Source organism: Arachis hypogaea, chromosome 19 (genome assembly GCF_003086295.3).
Source record: "Arachis hypogaea cultivar Tifrunner chromosome 19, arahy.Tifrunner.gnm2.J5K5, whole genome shotgun sequence".
NCBI classification, from domain to species: domain Eukaryota; kingdom Viridiplantae; phylum Streptophyta; class Magnoliopsida; order Fabales; family Fabaceae; genus Arachis; species Arachis hypogaea.
In genome coordinates this window covers 46,567,912-46,585,634 of record NC_092054.1, presented here as the reverse complement: position 1 = coordinate 46,585,634, position 17,723 = coordinate 46,567,912, and positions in this window count along the sequence as shown.

Here is a 17,723-nt window from a genome sequence, read left to right as displayed (position 1 = left end):
ATTGTTTTGTCATAAGGAGTAATTGCTGATTAAGTTCCACAATCTGTTCTTGAGGATTGGGATCAGTAGTTACTGCCATAGCCTCTTCTTTTATGGAGGACTCACTGTTTGAGTATAGATGTTGATTTCTAGCAACTGTATCTATGAGCTCTTGAGCTTCTTCAATTGTTTTTCTCATGTGTATAGATCCACCAGCTGAGTGTCTAGAGACATCTGAGCTTTTTCTGTAAGCCCATAGTAGAAGATGTCTAACTGTACCCACTCTGAAAATATTTCAGAGGGGCATTTTCTCAGCATCCCTCTGTACCTCTCCCAGGCATTATAAAGTGATTCATGATCCTCTTGTTTAAAGCCTTGGATGTCCAGCCTTAGCTGTGTCATCCTTTTTGGAGGGTAAAATTGATTCAGGAATTTGTCTGATAACTGTCTCCATGTTTTTATGCTTGCTGTGGGTTGGTTATTTAACCACCTCTTAGCTTGATCTTTTACAGCAAATGGAAACAGTAATAATCTGTAGACATCTTGATCCACTTCTTTATCACGTACTGTGTCAGCAATTTGTAAGAACTGTGCCAGAAACTCAGTAGGTTCTTCCTGTGGAAGACCGGAATACTGGTAATTTTGCTGCACCATGATAATGAGCTGAGGATTTAGCTCAAAACTGCTTGCTTTGATGGGAGGTATACAAATGCTACTCCCATATGCAACTGTAATGGGGTTAGCATATGACCCTAGAGTCCTTCTGGACTGTTCACTTCCACTTAGGTCCATGATAGAGAAAGGGAGACGATGTGGATTGCAAAAAAAATATATATATGTTTTTATTTTAATTAAAATTAACTGAACGAAATAAAACAAAATAAATGAAAAATAAAATAAAAGTTTCAAAAAATTAAGAAAAAGTAAAAGGATAAATAAATAATTTGAATGCTAAAATGGCTTAATTAATTAAAAAGATTTGAAAAATTTTGGATATGGTTTTCGAAAATTAGAAGAAAATGCAATAAAAGCAAATTGAAAACTAAATTAATTAATTAATTAAAAAGATTTTGGAAAAAGTAATCAAAAAGATATAATTGAAAAATATTTTGAAAAAGATATGATTTAGAAGATATGATTGCAATTAAAAAAAAGATATGATTGAAAATTATTTTGAAAAAGATATGATTGAGAAGATATGATTGCAATTTATAAAAAAAAGATATGATTGAAGAAATTAAAAAGATTTGATTTTTGAAAAAAGATTTGAAAAGATCAATTTTTGAAATTAGAATTTTGACTTGACTAAAAAAAAAGATATGATTTTTGAAAATCGTTGACTAAATTAATGCAAAATTTCGAAATTTATGAGTAAAATAAGGAAAGGATATTTTTTTTATTTTTGAATTTTAATGAGGAAAGAGAAAAATAACAAAATGACACTAAACTTAGAAATTTCGGATCAAAACAAAGAGAACAAACAAGAAAACTTTGAATGTCAAGATGAACACCAAGAACACTTTGAAGATCAAGATGAACACCAAGAACAAATTTTTGAAAAATTTTTAAGTAAATAAAAGCACAAAAACACCAAACTTAAAATTTTTAGAAAATCAAACCCAAATTTTCGAAAATTTAAGGGAAAACACAAAGAAGACAGCAAACTTAAAATTTTTAAAGATCAAGAAAGAACTAGGAACATGCAAATTCGAAAAAAATTAAAAGAAACAAAAAGCATGCAATTGACACCAAACTTAAAATATGAAACTAAACTCAAATAAAAGATAATAAACCAACAAAAATAAAATATTCCTAATCTAAGCAACAAGATAAACCGTCAGTTGTCCAAACTCGAACAATCCCCGGCAATGGCGCCAAAAACATGGTGCACGAAATTACAATCATACTTTTGTAACTCCGCACAACTAACCAGCAAGTGCACTGGGTCATCCAAGTAATACCTTACGTGAGTAAGGGTCGATCCCACGGAGATTGTCGGCTTGAAACAAGCTATAGCTATCTTGTAACTCTTAGTTAGAATATCAGTAATTCTCAGATTTAATTGTAAAAAGTAAAAGAACATGAAATAAATACTTGTTATGCAGTAATGAAGAACAGGTTGAGGCTTTGGAGATGCTTTGTCTTCTGAACCTCTGCTTTCCTACTGTCTTCTTCTTCATGCACGCAAGACTCCTTCCATGGCAAGCTTTATGTTGGGCATCACCGTCGTCAATGGCTACTTCCCGTCCTCTCAGTGAAAACGTTCCAAATGCACTGTCACCGCACGGCTAATCATCTGTCGGTTCTCGATCATGCTGGAATAGGATCCATTGATCCTTTTGCGTCTGTCACACGCCCAACAATCGCGAGTTTGAAGCTCGTCACAGCCATCCCTTCCCAGATCCTACTCAGAATACCACAGACAAGGTTTAGACGTTCTGGATCTCAGAAATGGCTGCCAATAATTCTAGCCTATACCACGAAGACTCTGATTTGAATCATGAGGCTAAGAGATATGCATTCAATCTAAAGTAGAACGGAGGTAGTTGTCAGGCACGCGTTCATAGGTGAGAATGATGATGAGTGTCACGGATCATCACATTCATCAAGTTGAAGTGCGAATGAATATCTTAGAATGGAAGCAAGCGTAATAGAATGGAAAACAGTAGTAATTGCATTAATTCATGAAGAACAGCAAAGCTCCTCACCCCCAACAATGGGGTTTAGAGACTCATGCCGTAGAAAATAAAATAAGAAACGTGTAGAATGTCATGAGGTACAAGATGAATCACTAAAAGTAGTTTTTATAGTAAACTGGTGACCTAGGGTTACAAAAAATGAGTAAGCTAGGGTATTTAGTGTAAAAATCCACTTCCGGAGCCCAGTTGGTGTGTGCTTGGGCTGAGAATTGAAGCTTTCATGTGTAGAGACTTTTCTTGGAGTTAAACGCCAGCTTTTGTGCCAGTTTGGGCATTTAACTCCAGTTTTTATGCGAGTTCCGACGTTAAACGCCAGAATTTCTTGAGCTGACTTGGAACGCCTGTTTGGGCCATCAAATCACGGGCAAAGTATAGACTATTTTATATTGCTGGAAAGCCCAGGACGTCTACTTTCCAACAAAATTGAGAGCGTGCCAATTGTGCTTCTGTAGCTCCAGAAAATCTACTTTGAGTGCAGGGAGATCAGAATCCAACAGCATCTGCAGTCCTTTTTCAGCCTCTGAATCAGATTTTTGCTCAGGTCCCTCAATTTCAGCTAGAAAATACCTGAAATTATAGAAAAATACACAAACTCATAGTAAAATCAAGAAAAGTGAATTTTAAATAAAAATTAATAAAAATATAATAAAAACTAATTAAAATATACTAAAAACATACTAAAAACAATGCCAAAAAGCGTATAAATTATCCGCTCATCATGCACCAATCCAAATTTGATAATTTTACAAGGATAATAAATAAATAATGCAAAACTAATTCTTACATCCCCAATTATTGGCTTGCCGAGCATTATAGTTAGAAGACTCTTGCGTGTGCCACTACAATGATCGTTTGGAACAAGCACTTCCCTGAAATCATAAAATCAGAATATTATGCTATAGTGGTAGAAAAGGTTATAAAAAAATTATATGACAAATTAGCAATAAAATGAGAAATAAGTTAATTTTACTTACTCTGGATCCAAATTGTTTCCAAAGATATAAGTAGCAATGGCCACTTCTTTATCAAAAAATTTCATCTCTTTAGTTAGCTGAAATAAAAAGTACAAACACTATAATAATAATGGCAACAAAAAATAAGTTCAGTACTCATTCATTTTGATCAACACAAAGTGTGAAAAAAAAGTAATTATAAAAATAATATAAATATTTTATAAGTTGGATTTTAGCGTTTTCAGATCTAACAAAAACATGCCAAGTGTTTTAAACTGCAGTAAAAATATTTATAAGTTACTAACTAAAGCCACACTTACATCGATAATATAAATACTAAAGTTGCATTTGCATAAAATATGATTTTTTTACCAACTTAATTACCGAGGATGGAAAAGCACAATTTTATAATGTTAATTATTTACTCAAAGTATACACACAAAATCAGCCAGATATTTTTTTTCATATTAAAAATAAAAAATTTTTCATCTACTAATGTTATCCAAAAAGTTAAGTACTCACACGTGGCATGTCATCCCCGTCCATAATAGCATACTTTTGTGTTTGATCCCTAATTTGGACTTAAATGTGAAAACATGCATTTTGTGCTTAAATCAGGTAATTTAATTCTACTTTTATGCCATTCGATGCCGTGATATATTTTGTGAGTGATTTCAGGTCATTTTGGCAAGATTGGCTAAGCAAAAGTGGAAGAAGGCATGTAGAAGGGAGAACACATAAAGAAAATAAGGAAAAGCACACACAGTCAGGTGTGCGTGTGCACAAGCAAGCGTGCGTACGCACAAGACCGAATCAGCCAAGTGTGCGTACGCACAAGAGGAAATTTGCATGTGTGCATGCGCACAAGTACTTGTGCGTACGCACAGGACCCTGCACGTGATTTCATTAATGAAACGCATGCTGTGCGTTTTCTGAGGCCTTTTGGCCCAATTTTTGAAGGCTCAAGGCTGAAATAAAGTGCTATATGAAGGGAAATTGAAGACATACGAAGGCATTAGAGTAGAAGGCCACATTTTTCATTTTCTTAGCATAGTTAATTAGGAGTAGGAGTATTGTAGAGTAGAGAGCTCTCCTAGGGTTTATCAATTTCCATTGTAGCATTTTATAGCAAGCTTTGATCTTTGATTTTGCTTCCTTAATTGTAAGTACTCTCAATTTCCTCTTTAATTACATTGTCTTTATTTTCATTCTCTTTGGTTTAAGTTACTTTGTTCATATTTGCAATTTTGTGTTTCTTAAAGTTTTGATCAATGTATTTTATATTTTATGCTTCCTTTATGTTTGATTGCTTGTTTATGTTTGGTTTTGTTGATAGTTGGTTATAGTTTTCCACTTTACTTTGCAATTTTCCATGTTTTACTTTTATGCACACAAGGTGTTTGTGAAAATGCCAACCTTAAGTTTTGAGTAGATTTCCACACCTTGGCTTGGGATTTGAGTTCCTAGGATACTAGAGTCATAATGTCCGACATTTAGCGGTAATTCTTAGGTAGTTAGTTGACTATTGTTTTCATTGACACTAGCTTTTTATCAACTAGTTTGGTAAGTTCGCTAGGACTTATGGATTAAGGTCAATTATGTTTTCTTGACTTACTCCTCGATGTTAGGGGTTGACTAGGCGAGATTGAATCATCATAATTATCATAGTTGTGTTTATGGCGATGATAGGATTCCTTAGATCCTCATTTCCAAGTCAAGGCTCTTCTTGCATTTATAGCATTTTCACTAGTTTTGATCTTGTTTCCTTTTTACTTGCATTAATTACAATTTTGATCATCTCTTGGTTCTTTTATTACTTAGTTCTTTTAATATTTTGTTCTTTGATTACAAAATCCCCTTTGCCCTCACAACCGAAAGAGTAACACTTCCAATTGCATCCTAGGGAGAACGACTAGAGGTTGAAAGACTCTTGGTTATATGTGTTGATTTGAATTTAACATTTGATTAAGAGAATTCATCGTTGGTTTGGACTATGCTACTAACTGATGCGAGCGAAAATTGGCGAGTTAAGAATGATTATAAAATATGCGTTGCAAGTATAGTTCTCAACCAACCAGAAATCCGCTTATCAATTTAGAAGGGTGTCACAGAAATTAAAATTAAAATACTGGGAGTATGAATCCCAGGTCGTCTCCCAACGAGTTACAGAAAAGTGTGCTATTTTATTAATCAGATATTTTCAAAAAGGTTTGAGTCGAATAGAAGAAAATTAAATTAGAGAATTTATATAAATTTAAATAAAAGCCTTGACTGGGAGTTGATTAGCTGGAAGCCCTATTCTTGTTGGAGTACTCTCAAGATTAATTGACAATTGAGGGTTATTATGTTTAGTTGCCCCTTACTAAGTAAGGAAAAGTTAAACAAGTTAGAATGCTATTTCTATCCATAAGTTCCAAACCACTCTTGGGAGGATTGGTGTTAGTGACTAGAGAGCAATCTAATAATAACCCAATTACAATCTTTCTCTTGAGCATCCTAACTCAAGGTTTCCTTTCAATTAACTCCCCATCAAGTTAGGGAACTACTCGCTCATTGTAAATGTAAAATTTATAACAAGAGAAAGGGAATCAAAGAAAGACATGATAAATAATGATCAAAAGATTAATTAAAAATAAAAGTAATTCTTGTATTAATAAATGCTAAAATAATCCAATAGTAAAATTAAGTAAATTAAGGAACATGGAAAAGTAAGAGACAAGTAAAGAGAACGAACTAGAATGTCGAAGTCTTGATGAGGCAATAATTCTTCTCAATATCCCAATGCAAAACTAATGAAAAATAATGAATCCTAAAAACTATGAATGTGTAGAGAGAAAACCTAGAGGAGAGGAAAACTAGATCTGAAAACTAAAAACTATGCGGAATGAATGTTGTGTTTGGTTTCTGCATGTCCTCAGACTCTAGTCTGCTTTTCTGGGCCGAAAACTGGGTCAAAATAAAGCCCGAAATCGCCCCCAGCGATTCTACAGATTATGCAGATCGCGCATGTCACGCGGACGCGTCATTCAGGCGGACGTGTCATTCGGCGTTTCGCTTTGCCACGCGGGCACGTCGTCCATGCTTCCGCGTCACTTGTGCAGTTTCCAATTCGCGCGGCCGCGTCATCCATGCGGTCGCGTCATTGCGATTTCCTCTCTTACGCACGGTCGCGTCATCCATGCGGCCGCGTCGCTTCTCGCTGGTTATCTCCTCAATTTCTTGTGTTCCTTCCATTTTTACAAGCTTCCTTTCCAATCTCTAACTCATTCATGCCCTATAAAGCCTGAAACACTTAACACACAGATCACGGTATCGAATGGAATAAAGGAGAAATAAAATACATAATTAAAAGTCTCTAGAAAGCAAGTTTTCAATCATGCAATAATTTTAGGAAGGAATTATGAATGCATGCTTATTTAATGAATAAGTGGGTAAAGATCATGATAAAACCACACAATTAAACACAATATAAACCATAAAATAGTGGTTTATCAACCTCCCCACACTTAAACATTAGCATGTCCTCATGCTTAGTTGAAGGAGATAACATGAATGAGTAAGAACATGTAAAACCCATGCAATGCAATGCAGCCTATATATGTGAATGCAACTATATGATTCTTGTCCACTTTATCAAAAGTAAGTAAGCTCTTCAAAACAATTACAAATCAAATTCCACTAACTCAATTCTTATACAGTAAGAACAGATAAAAATGCAAGAAGATAGCTCATGAAAGCAGGGAACATAAAAATTCAAGCATGGAACCCTCACTGATGATGTATGTACACTCTAGTCTCTCTAGTGTATAGGGTCATCACTCTATCCTTCTCTAGTCATGCTCTCTGATTTTTGTTCTTCTCCTAACCAATCAACAACATTTAATATACCAATGCAAACATCATGAGGTCTTTTCAAGGTTGTAATGGGACCAAGGTAAGGGTAAAGATACATATATGGCTAAGTAAGCTTATAAATTGAATCTTTAATTAACCCAAGCTTTAACATAACCTATATATATTCTATGTAACTTTTAAAATTCATACCTAGCTACCCAGAAATTTCCTTTCACATTCCATACTCATGTCTCAACCTTTTATTTTGATTTTATCATACATGCATTGACCCTTGAATTCTTAATGTAACATTGGGGTAATTTTGTCCCCTTATATATATATATATATTCATGAACATAGAAACATAAAAATAACATAGCTTATCAATGCACACAGATTTTTAATTCGTACAGTATATTATCATGACACATTCCTTTATTATCTTTTGCTTCCACAATTTTCCATACTTAAATAACACACACAATTCTATCTTAAGCTAACCAAAGATTCAATTTGGGATATATAATTATTTTTCCGCTTAAGGCTAGTAATGTGGTAAAATATAGAACAAATGGGATTTACAGGCTCAAAGTGGCTAACAAAAGTAATTGAAAGGGTAGGCTTTATTTGGATAAGTGAGCTAAACAAATAATGGCCTCAATTATATGCAAACATATAAATATACTAAACATTGGACATATAGGATGAAACAAAATATAGATTACAATCATAGAGAAGTAAACGCACAAGAATAAAATAATTATGGTTAAATAATGTAACCATTCATAAAAGGCTCAAATCTCACAGGTTGTGTGTTCTTTAGCTCAAAAATCATGTTCCAAATACAACTTCAAGCAAATTTAACATAAAAGTTTTAATTAAAATTAGTGAAATTTTGTTCCAAAGATAGGGTCTTAGAAGAAACTTATTGTCTTTTCAATCAAGCAGAACATGCATGCAACTAACCTATTACTATGCAATTTATCCTATTCTATAAAAGAAAAATCTAACTAAATATCCTAATTTATTGGTGCTAGGGAAGAGAAATTACCTCCGGAAGTCAGGTACTGACCGACCTCCCCACACTTAAGGCTTTGCACCGTCCTCGGTGCCATCTGTCAAGAACAAAGGTGGGTTGGTAGTAGTATCTCCACAGTCAGGACCATCATGGCTCCCTGTGCTGGTAAAGGAAGTGGAGTCTGGGGTGTCTGAGTCCTTGAATTTTCCCATAATCAGCTCCTTGAGGTATGTGAATCGGCGCTTGTTACAGCGCTCTCTCATCTTAGCTTTCTGTTCATGTCGATCCAACTTTTTAAGTATCTGATGGAGCAGTTGGGCTGTTGTAGGTGCTTGTGGTGTTGAAGAGAGAGTATCTTCAACTGGTTCAGTGGGCTGGCTGGTAGTGGCTGCTGGAGGTCTAAAGTATTTCCCGTTAGGGACATACTAATCACCCCGTGGAAGCATGGCTTTGGTGTCCCCAGCTCTGTAGGAGACTCCGGCGGCTGAGACAAGATCTGAGACCAGGGAGGGAAAAGGTAAGTTGCCCGCGATTTGTACGTGTCCCATGGCATTCCGGATATGTCTTGGTAGATTCAGAGGTTGGTCTATAAGGATGCACCATAGTAGAACGGCCATGTCCGCAGTGAAGGAGGACTCGTGAGTGCTCGGAAAGATGTAATGGGACATGATCTGTGCCCATACGCGAGCCTCCAAGGTAAGTGCTGAAGCCGAAATTCCCTTAGGGCGGGTACGATAGTATCCGTAGATCCATCTGCTGCCAGGTAGTGCGATAACTCTGAGAACGGTGTCCCAGTCAAATTGGTACATCTGGCACTTGAGTGCGGCTTCTTGAAAGGCGTCCATTCCTTCCGGAACAGGGGGAAGAATTAGAGCTTTTTGAATGGCTTCTTCAGTAATGGGGACTTGCTTCTGACGGACATAGACAGACTGCAAGGTCGGCAGGTGGAAGTTGGAGTAGAACTCGACTACCCAAGAAAGATTGACCTGCCTTGGCTGTCTCTGTAGGACACCCTATTGTCTTTGGGCAATTTGCGGCTCAACAAAGGTAGCAATATTGGGCGGGAGGAGAAGAAGGTATTCGTTGTTGTAACTCCTTTCTGCCAGGATGGGGAACATCTGCTCACAGTAGCGATTGAGGAAATGCGCAGTGTCCTTTGCTGGGAAGGCTTTTTCTTTATCATCAACCTTTATGATCCTCTTAATATTCTTTGTTGAGGGCTTTACCGCAGTTGAAGAGGGTTCTGCCACTAATGCTCTTTTTGTACCTCTTCTTGCTGGTTGTTTGGGGGTAGCTTTCTCCTTTCATTTCTTGGTGGCCATCCTGAAAAAGGGAAGAGAAAGTAAATTATATTTAAAGGGGTGAAGCAAGGAAGAGGGTGATGTAAGTGATAATCAATGCACAATAAAGAAGAATGACGTTAACACATGGTCTGGATTACATGTGAAAAGTTCATCAATGGAATTATAGCAAGTGCATGTAGGACAATGAAATGCAAGAGGTTTATTGGCATGTAGGCAAAGGCATGAGTATCATAGATCAAGCATTCAATGTCCAATTTAAATATGTTATCACTCATAACTAACCATCACGTTTGTATTGACAATTAAATTCAATGAATAAAATAGTAAAGGAAATTTGTGAAAAGCAAGCATTGAATATGAGAGTAGAAAAATGTAAAGAGGTTCATAATGCCATATGGGCTTTTTCACAAACACATAGCATGCATGTAGAAGAAGTTCTTGAAAATAAGAATTTGAGCATGCAAGTAATCCCTTAAAAAGCAATATATAAGTGTCAAACAAATTTACAACAATCCACAAGCATATAATAATAATGACTCACATAAATTGATAACACCAAGTAAAAAGGAGAAAGAAAGAAAAAGAAAAGATGAATATAGAAGGTAAAAAGAAAAGAAAAGAATATGGCATATAAAAATAAGAAGAATAATAGAAAAGTAAGGAGGGAAGGAGAAAGAAAAACCTTGTTAATGGGGGTGGGAGAGAGTAAAAAGTGAGAAAGAAGGAAGAAGGGAGGACGGGAGGGAGAAGAAATAAGGAGAGAAAAGAGAAAATAGGATCTGGGGAGAAAAAGATATGATAATTGGCAAATTAGGAAAACTGTGCAGCGCAAGCGACGCGGTCGCGTGAGGCACGTGGTTGCGCAACTTGCGTTGAATTGGATTGACGCGGTCGCGTCAGTCACGCGGTCGCGTGACCCGTTTTAGGCTAATGGCGCGAGGGTAGCCTCACACTCGCACAACTCTCTGTTCAAAATCATATTAGTGCCAAAATTTAAGTGACGCGATCGCGTGGGGCATGCGATCGCGTGAGTGGGCGTAGAATGATATGACGCGGCCGCGTGGCTCACGCGGCCGTGTGGGATGGATTATGCGTTCAGCACCAATCCAGCACCACTCTCGCACAACTTTCGGTCGTGCACCACTTTGACGTCGAAATCCTAGTCACACGGCCGCGTGGGGCACGCTGTCGCGTGGGAGGCCATTATTCCCATAAGACGCGGTCGCGTCAGCGACGCAGTCGCGTCAGCGACGCAGTCGCGTGGGACGGTTTGTGCCATTGGCACGCCTCCAGTCACGCTCTCGCGTGACTCTCTATTCAATTTATTATTCTCTCCCATACCTACGACGCGGACGCATCAATGAGGCGGTCATGTCGCGTGAAAATTTTTTTTATTTTTTTTTAATTAAAATAAAGGTATGTAAATGTAGATGCACGAAATGTACTAATGAAGAGAAGAGTTATTGAATAAGAAAACTAAAAGTAAAGAAAAGAACGAACATACCATGGTGGGTTGTCTCCCACCTAGCACTTTGCTTTAACGTCCGTAAGTTGGACGCTCCACTAGCTCAGTCTTCGGCTATGTGGGGATCTTCCAAGAGGAAGATCTCGAGCTCCTTATTTTTCTTCGGCTTCTCGCCATGGTACAGCTTTAAACGATGTCCATTAACTTTGATAGGTTTAGAGCTTGAAGGATGACTTAGGTGATAGACTCCGTATGGTTCGGCCTTCTCTACTCTGTATGGACCTTCCCATCTTGATCTCAACTTGCCTGGCATGAGCCTCAATCGAGATTTATAGAGGAGGACTAAGTCCCCAGGTTGAAACTCTTTCCTCTTAATGTGCTGATCATGTACAGCCTTCATCTTCTCCTTGTATAGTCTTGAGTTCTCATAAGCTTCTAAGCTAAGGCTTTCCAGTTCCTGCAGTTGCAACTTCCTTTCAGCTCTGGCTTTTTCAATTCCCATGTTGCATTCTTTTACTGCCCAAAAAGCTTTGTGCTCTACTTCAACAGGGAGATGACAAGCTTTTCCATAAACTAAACGAAAAGGACTCATCCCAATGGGTGTTTTGTATGCCCAGAGTGCATCTTGTAGCCTGGTGCTCCAGTCTCTTCTATGAGGTTTGACTATCTTCTGCAAGATACGCTTTATCTCTCTATTTGACACTTCGGCTTGCCCAATAGTCTGAGGATGGTAGGTTGTTACAACTTTATGAATTATCTCATGCTTCTTCATTAGTCCTGTTAGTCTCATGTTACAAAAGTGGGTGCCTTGATCGCTCACGATTGCTCGTGGTGATCCAAAGCGACAAATAATATGGTTTCTCACAAAGGAAACAACAGCGTTAGCATCATCAGTGCAGGTAGGAATTGCTTCCACCCATTTGGAAACGTAATCCACAGCTAACAATATATAGAAATAACCATTAGAATTTAGAAATGGACCCATGAAGTCAATGCCCCAAACATAAAAAATTTCACAGAAAAGCATAATCTGTTGAGACATCTCATCCCTCCTGGATATATTACCAAATTTCTAGCATGGGAAACAAGATCTACAAAATTCAGCAGCGTCCCTAAAAAGAGTGGGCCACCAGAATCCACAGTCTAAGATTTTTCTAGCAGTTCTTTGAGGGCCAAAATGTCCTCCACTCTCAGATGAGTGACAGGCCTCTAAGATGGACTGGAATTCTGATTGAGGCACACACCGTCTAATTACCTGGTCGGCGCCACGTCTCTATAAATATGGGTCATTCCATATATAATATTTAGACTCGCTTTTCAGCTTGTCTCTTTGATGCTTAGAAAAGTTCGGAGGGAAGGTGCGGCTAACTAGATAATTAGCTACAGGTGCATACCAAGGGACTATCTCAGATACTGCTTGCAGGTTATTAAATGGGAAATTATCAGCTATAGGAGTGGAGTCATCTGTAATATGTTCAAGGCGACTCAAGTGGTCTGCCACTAAATTTTGGTTACCACTGCTGTCCTTAATTTCCAAATCAAATTCTTGTAATAGCAGTATCCAATGTATAAGCCTTGGTTTGGACTCCTTTTTAGCTAATAAATACTTTAGAGCTGCGTGGTCTGAATACACTACTACTTTAGTACCAAGTAAATAGGCTCGGAATTTATCCAGAGAAAAAACAATAGCAAGAAGCTCTTTCTCAGTAGTAGTGTAATTCCACTGAATGGCATCTAAAGTTTTAGACGCATAAGCAATAACAAAAGGATCCTTACCTTCACGCTGAGCCAGGGCTGCTCCCACGGCATGGTTGGAAGCATCACACAGTATTTCAAATGGTTGGCTCCAGTCTGGTCCTCTCACAATTGGAGCTTGAGTCAGGGCAGTTTTCAGCTTATCAAATGCTTGTTTGCAATTTTCACTGAACTCGAACTCAATATCTTTCTGCAGTAGTCTGAATAAAGGAAGTGCTACCTTACTGTAGTCCTTAATAAACCTCCTGTAAAAACCTGCATGGCCAAGGAAAGAACGGACCTCCCTCACAGAAGAGGGGTAAGGTAAACTAGAAATAACATCCACCTTTGCTGGATCTACAGAAATGCCAGTGTTAGACACAACATGTCCTAGTACAATCCCTTGTTTAACCATAAGGTGACAGTTTTCAAAATTTAATACCAGGTTTGTACTGACACATCTATCTAATACTCTAGATAATCCATCTAAGCAAAGGCTAAAGGAATCGCCATAAACACTAAAATCATCCATAAAAACCTCCATACAGTCCTCAATAAAATCAGAGAAAAGACTCATCATGCACCTCTGGAAAGTAGCTGGTGCATTGCACAAGCTAAAGGGCATTCTCTTGTAAGCATAAGTCCCAAAAGGACATGTAAAAGTGGTCTTTTTCTGATCCTCAGGAGCTATATGAATCTGGAAATAACCTGTGTAACCATCTAAAAAACAATAATGCGATTTACCTGACAGGCGATCCAGCATTTGATCAATGAATGGAAGAGGATAGTGATCCTTACGGGTAGCTTGGTTGAGGCGTCTGTAGTCAATGCAGACCCTCCAGGCGTTCTGAACTCTGGTTGTCAGGAGCTCTCCATGCTCATTCTTCACTGCAGTGACTCCAGACTTCTTTGGCACCACTTGTACTGGGCTTACCCATTCACTGTCTGAGATGGGATAGATGATATCTGCCTCTAGTAGTCTGGTCACTTCCTTTTTGACAACCTCTAGGATAGTGGGGTTCAGTCTTCTCTGGGGTTGACGGACAGGTCTTGCAACCTCTTCTAAAAATATTCTATGCTCACAGACTTGAGGGTTTATGCCTACTATGTCTGCCAAACTCCACCCAATTGCCTTCTTGTGCCTCCTCAACACACTAAGTAACTGCTCTTCTTGTTGAGAAGTAAGTTTCCTTGCAATAATAACCGGAAACTTCTGCCCATCTTCAAGGTAAGCATATTTGAGGTGTGGAGGAAGGGATTTTAATTCTAACTTCTGATCATGTTCAGGTTCTGGGTTGTCTGGAGCTGGTAACAGTGGTAAAGCACTGTCATTGTCCTCTGAGAATGTTCCCACACTTGGACCTTGTCCTGTGTTCTTCTCTTCAAATTTCTCCTGGTGAACTTCAGCCACGGATTCATCTATAATGTCACACTTGAGGATAGAGTGATCCTCTGAAGGATGCTTCATAACTCTATTCAGATTGAAGATCACTACTCGGCCATCTATTTCAAAAGAGTATGTTCCTGAGAAAGCATCTAATTTAAACTTTGAGGTCTTCAAGAATGGTCTTCCGAGTAGGATTGATGATGGCTTGTCTGAGTCATTTTGGGGCATTTCCAGGATATAAAAATCAGTGGGGAACGTGAGTCCCTTAATGCCCACTAATACATCTTCAGCAACTCCAACCACTGTAATAATGCTTTTATCTGCTAACACAAAACGAGCTGCCGACCTTTTTAAGGGAGGGAGCCTCAAAACATCATATATAGACAAAGGCATTATACTCACACATGCTCCTAAATCACACATGCATTCAAAAATTATCACACCACCAATAGTATAATTAACTATACAAGGACCTAGGTCACTACACTTTTCAGGTAAACCTCCCATTAAAGCAGATATGGAACTTCCTAAAGGAATAGTTTTTAATTCATTAATTTTGTCTTTATGTATACATAAATCTTTTAGAAACTTAGCATACTTAGGTACATGTTGAATAACATCAAATAGAGGAACAGTTACCTCAACCTTTTTGAATATCTCTACCATTTTTGGATCAGGTTCCATCTGCTTCCTGGGCTTCCTTGCAAGTTGTGGAAATGGAATAGGAGTGGTGTGTTCTGTAGTGTCTGCGCCTTTTAGTGCTTCCTCCTGTGGTCGAGCTTCTTCTTTTTCAGCTATGTCCTGTATGTCTTCTTCCTCTTCAACATCTTCTATTTCCACTACCTCTTCAGCTGAGGCGTGTTCTGGTGAGCTTGGCTCCTCCTGGTTCCTCTCCTGCAGTGTGGTTCCGGACCTTATGGTGATGGCATTAATACCACCCTTGGGATTGGGTAATGGTTGAGAGGGAATTTCACTGGAGCTCAAAGGTTGATTATTGGAGTTATTCATTGAACCAATCTGTGAGACAAGAGCTTGCAAAGTAGAGTTCAGACCATTCAGAGTGGCATTGATGTTGTTTTCCATAGTCTGCTGTCTCCGATCAATAGATTGCAGTAAGTCATCATTGGCAGAAGAAGAAGGATAGGTAATTTGAGAGGTCTGCTGTTGGGTATTCTATGGTCCTTGGGATTGCCTCAGGTGAGGTGCTCTGTAAGGCTGATTCTGATTCTGCTGCCTGTTGTTGTTATTCCACCTCTAATTTTCCTGATTATCTCTGCCTCCTCTGTTGTTGTTATCCCTCCAATTCTGGTTAGAATTTTCTTGCCATATCCGTGGTTGTAATTGCCACCTTGATTGTACCCTTGGTTGGGGCGGTCATAGAAGTTATGAGTGGCTGCCACGGTGTTGTCTTCCTGCTGGAGCTGCGGACATTCGTCAGTATAATGGCTATAATCAGCACAGATTCCACAAACTCTCTGTGGGACTAACTATTGGTTTTGCTGTGGTAGAGAAGGTTGAGCTTGCTGAACTTGTTGTTGGTTCAATTGCATCTGCTTCAGCAAGTTGGTCATTTCACAGATACTCTGAGTTAAAGCAGTAGTCTCTCTGCTAGAGGATACTTCTGCAACGGCTTTTGCACGGCCTTGTTTCTGCCTGTGATTCCTAGTAGATTCAGCTAAGTCACTGATCAATTGCCATGCCTCATCAGTGGTCTTGTACTTTTTCATAGACTCATTGCTAGCACTTTCCAATGTGGTCTTATCTTGGGGCCTCATGCCCTGTGTGACATAACCGAGTAACACTATCTTGTCAATCATATGATGGGGGCAAGCTTCCAGAAGATTATTAAAGCGTTCCCAGTACTCATAAAGAGTTTCAGAGTCATCCTGAACAATCATGGAAATGTCTTTCCTCAGTTTATCAGTAACTTCAGCTGGAAAGAACTTTTCCAAGAATTTTCTTCTCAGTGTATCCCAGTTGGATACAATTGCCGCTGGTTGAGTGTAGTACCACTCTCTTGCCTTCCCCTCAAGAGAAAATGGGAAAGCTTTCAGCAAAATTGAAGTTTCATCTGCACCATTACGCCTGATAGTAGAACAGGCTGCCTGAAAATCTCTCAGGTGCTTGATAGGCTCTTGAGCGGGTAAGCCATGAAACTTGGGCATCAAATTGAGCAGTGCGGTCTTTATTTCAAGTCTGTAGCCACCGCTGGTTGATGCGCTTAAAATGGTTGCATTGTAAAATCAGGGGCTCCAGCCTCCTGGATAGTAACTCTCCTGGCTGCTGCCATGTTACCTGCACGTGAAACAACCAAATTAGTAGAACGGGGGCTGGTTTCTTTCTCAAGTGACATTTCAGATCTGCCCTCAGAGAGGACTAACCGATGCCGAGCTTGCCTTATTCGTGAAATAGTTCTTTCAATCTCAGGATCGAATATTAGCAAGCTTGGGTCAGGAAGCGAACGTGTCATCTAACGAAAGAAACAAGCAGCTCATAGTAGAAAAATAAAATAAAATGCAAATAAATAAATTCCAATTAATAACTTTAGCACTCTATTGCAACTCCCCGGCAACGGTGCCAAAAATTGATGCGAGCGAAAATTGGCGAGTTAAGAATGATTATAAAATATGCGTTGCAAGTATAGTTCTCAACCAACCAGAAATCCGCTTATCAATTTAGAAGGGTGTCACAGAAATTAAAATTAAAATACTGGGAGTATGAATCCCAGGTCGTCTCCCAACGAGTTGCAGAAAAGTATGCTATTTTATTAATCAGATATTTTCAAAAAGATTTGAGTTGAATGGCAGAAAATTAAATTAGAGAATTTATATAAATTTAAATAAAAGCCTTGACTGGGAGTTGATTAGCTGGAAGCCCTATTCTTGTTGGAGTACTCTCAAGATTAATTGACAATTGAGGGTTATTATGTTTAGTTGCCCCTTACTAAGTAAGGAAAAGTTAAACAAGTTGGAATGCTGTTTCTATCCACAAGTTCCAAACCACTCTTGGGAGGATTGGTGTTAGTGACTAGAGAGAAATCCAACAATAACCCAATTACAATCTTTCTCTTGAGCATCCTAACTCAAGGGTTCCTTTCAATCAACTCCCCATCAAGTTAGGGAACTACTCGCTCATTGTAAATGTAAAATTTATAACAAGAGAAAAGGAATCAAAGAAAGACATGATAAATAATGATCAAAAGATTAATTAAAAATAAAAGTAATTCTTGTATTAATAAATGCTAAAATAATACAATAGTAAAATTAAGTAAATTAAGGAACATGGAAGAGTAAGAGACAAGTAAAGAGAACGAACTAGAATGTCGAAGTCTTGATGAGGCAATAACTCTT